General features: G+C 48.5%; 2 non-coding genes across 2 annotated transcripts; one reads left to right on the top strand and one right to left on the bottom strand.

The window, feature by feature from the left end:
* Positions 1-2,078: 2,078 nt before the first annotated feature.
* Positions 2,079-2,150, bottom strand: TRNAH-GUG. The gene has a single exon. It is a non-coding gene; the product is annotated as a tRNA-His (tRNA).
* Positions 2,151-2,808: 658 nt separating this feature from the next.
* Positions 2,809-2,880, top strand: TRNAH-GUG. Its single transcript has one exon. It is a non-coding gene; the product is annotated as a tRNA-His (tRNA).
* The last annotated feature ends 359 nt before the right edge of the window (positions 2,881-3,239 follow it).

Here is a 3,239-nt window from a genome sequence, read left to right as displayed (position 1 = left end):
TGGGGGTTGATTGTTTAAGCAAACACTGTGAAGCATATAAACATATGTTCCCTTCAAGGTTTGCCCCTAGAAGGTTTGCTTGCTTCTTTCCTGATGCTGAGACCCTAGAGAAGAGCTCTGCCTTCCAGCTGGAAGGGGTAGAGGAAGGACCACATTCCCAGAATCAGAAACAGAAAAATGTGGTTTAAATCAAGAAGTCAAGGGGAGGGAGCTGAGGGCTCAGAGAGGGTGTCCCAGAGCAGCAGTCTCTATGAGGTCATCCCAGGCCAGTGTCTCTAGCTCTCAGCTTTGCCAGCCTGGAAACTCCATATTTTGTCAGCGCACCAAGAGATAAGCAGACTGAAGGGAAATGAATCATACCAACTAGACTCAAGGGTCTAAACCAAATGGCAAAGTAAGAAGAACAAACACCAACTAATCAGAAACTTGTTCAGAGCAATGCTTTTCCCTGCAGGAATGTCTACGTGGGCTGGCATATCGTTACCAAAAGTCTGTTTTATGGGCCTGAAATCAGAACAAGAGGAATCGAGTGAGGGGATATTATGTCATTTTGATAGCTGGATACACCCATCTCCAGGATATTTGTATATCTGCCAAGAAGGTCAGCAGTCAGAAGCTAGGAGAACACACTGCCCCTCTGTTAATCTTCCTGCACCTGGAAACCTTCTGTTCAGCTTTCTTTACTACATTCCTGACCTCAGAAGACACTTCAGTTGCCTTGGATTGGACGTGAATGGCTAGAATGGGTTACGTCCAATGATGTATGTTTGTGGGTTTTATTTTCTTGGTTGACTCCTTTTGCTCTTAGAAAGTGATTGCACCAGAACTTCTCTCCAGATTCTGAGAGCAGCTCATTGCCCAGCACTGAAGCACCAGCAGGAGAGGAACGGGGTTGGAGAGAGGGCCACTGGAGAAAAGCTGGATCCTTTCATTGCTTCCTACCCTAACACCTTATTCCAGGTTGCAGATTTAAAAACCTGTGTATTTATTTAAGTGGTCAGAGGAACAGAGGTTGTCACATTCCTGTTGGCTGGTTCTTTTTCTGCTCGTGATGTTGATTTTCTATATGGACAACACCTAAATCAGTGTCCAAAGTTGGGCAAGTTTCTCAGGCTCACCTTTCCTCATTCCATTCTCTTGTGGCCTGAGCTGTCCTGTTATGTGGCTTTACACATCAAATTTAGGGAAGTGGCAGTAAGGAGACCTGGAAAATTATAGCACTCCACAGTGTCCTGCTTTTACAGGGTTCAGTATGCCTTTGTAGACAGATTATCAGTAAAGGGAGCAAAACCCCACTTTTTCCTGACTTACTCTGCCACTCCCCGCCCTCCCTGCTCCCTCCACCCCCAGGTCCTCTGGGAGAAGCTGGAGGGACTCATTGTTCACCAAGTCCTATCTCATTCCCTCCTTGACAGTGATACAGCCGCTGCCCAGCCACCTAAAAGCTAACTCCAAAACTGACTCCGTTTGCCTATTCCCAAATGACAGACTCAAATTTGTTGAACCTGGATAAAGTGCTCACAAAACAAAGTAATGAATAATATTTGCTTTAAACCTGAGGTAGATTAGGGAAAAAAAAATCCTCAAGGAGAAAAAGCCCTCCCACCTAGAAGGCTGAGAAGGAGGCCACAGACTGTCTTCCCCAACCTCATAGTGGCTACCGGTACCAATTCGTCCAGAGCGGTCAGATTTTTCGCTAGTCACAATGTATTGTCTAATCTGCACTCTTCTAATTCTTAATAAACGTTTGCACAGTGTTCCTATAATCCCTGCACTCCAAAGTATTGACTAGCAAGTGTGAGGCTTTGAGAACCCAAAATATGATTTCACCACTGATAGCAAATGAGGAAAGAGAATGAGTAGTACCACATGCAACAACCTCCCAAAATTAAACAGTCTCATAACACAGAAGATGACGGTTGGCTGACTCACTGAAGCCCCTGGGTCTCTTTTTGCCTAGTTATTAATATAATTTCAGCCCTGACCTAATGTCCAGAAGCAGTTAGGGAACAACCGCAGAAGAACACGGCTTCCCAAGTCTAAAAAAAGACGTCCCTGCCGTGCCATTGTCGCCACAATGCCGTGACTCGGATTCGAACCGAGGTTGCTGCGGCCACAACGCAGAGTACTAACCACTATACGATCACGGCGAGCTACTGGGACGCCGCGAGTAACGCGTCACCCAGTGTCGTCCTCGTCTAGATAGCTGCGGCTCTCGCCCGCCCAAGTCGCTCATTATCAGCCCCTCCGGTTCTGGCATAAAGCCTGAAGCGGAGTTTAGGCGCCGTAGACTCCGGGCCGAAGTCTCGGTTGGTCATCCGCCTGAACAGTTAAAGTACTTTGCAAACTAAAGGACCCCTGGGACGCCGGGCCTTTGAACCGGACTCTCACGCAGCCTGGAGGGGATGTGAGGCCTGCGAAAGCGGGTCGCCCGAATGGCGGCGCCAGTCTCCTCTCACGCCCATTGTGCCCTGGCGCTCGTGCTGTCTGAAAAGGCGGGGAATGGGACTGTCTCTTAACTCTCACAAAAAGGAAAATCAGTTCGGGCCCACAGCACAACTTTCTTCGAGATGCGGAGTAAGATAACCCCAAAATACCCGGCACCGCGGTAGTGAAGCGGCAAGATCTGACCCGCAGGCGAGTGCGGACTGATATTGAGCCAGCTGAAAGACAGTGCGCCTGCGTACGCACCGGCAGAGCTGTGAGGTTTGAGATGGGCGGGAACCAGCAATGTCACAGCCAGGGGGCGGGGCTTTAAACAGAGAAGAGCTCGGGCGAGAAGCTAAAGGGACAGGTCCCCAGTAGCTCGCCGTGATCGTATAGTGGTTAGTACTCTGCGTTGTGGCCGCAGCAACCTCGGTTCGAATCCGAGTCACGGCATTGCGAAAGCAGTGGCACGGCAAGGGGGCTGTATTTTAGCGTTCTCCTCCATTTTTTTTATCTTCAGTTTGTGACAATTTCCTCGAAAATGGATCCCAATCCCCTTGTGACAGAAACGATATTTACGCCAGGTCTGGCTACACTGGATTTGGGAAGAATATAGGCTTCCGCTTATACTAGGCTACGCTCATTATCCGGCACAACCCAAACAAAGCACAGAACACTCAAGAGGCAAAGCGCTAAAATTGACATGTACAAATTTCCATAGCAGCACTGGAAATGGGCTTCCGGTAATAGAAGTCTTCGCAGAATAAGTGACCTTGGAAGTAACTCTTACAGGCAGAAAGGGAATTTGTCAA

Source organism: Oryx dammah, unplaced genomic scaffold (genome assembly GCF_014754425.2).
Source record: "Oryx dammah isolate SB20612 unplaced genomic scaffold, SCBI_Odam_1.1 HiC_scaffold_26, whole genome shotgun sequence".
NCBI lineage: Eukaryota > Metazoa > Chordata > Mammalia > Artiodactyla > Bovidae > Oryx > Oryx dammah.
The sequence above is the reverse complement of the archived record's forward strand: the minus strand, read 5'-3'. Positions and strand labels throughout refer to the sequence as shown.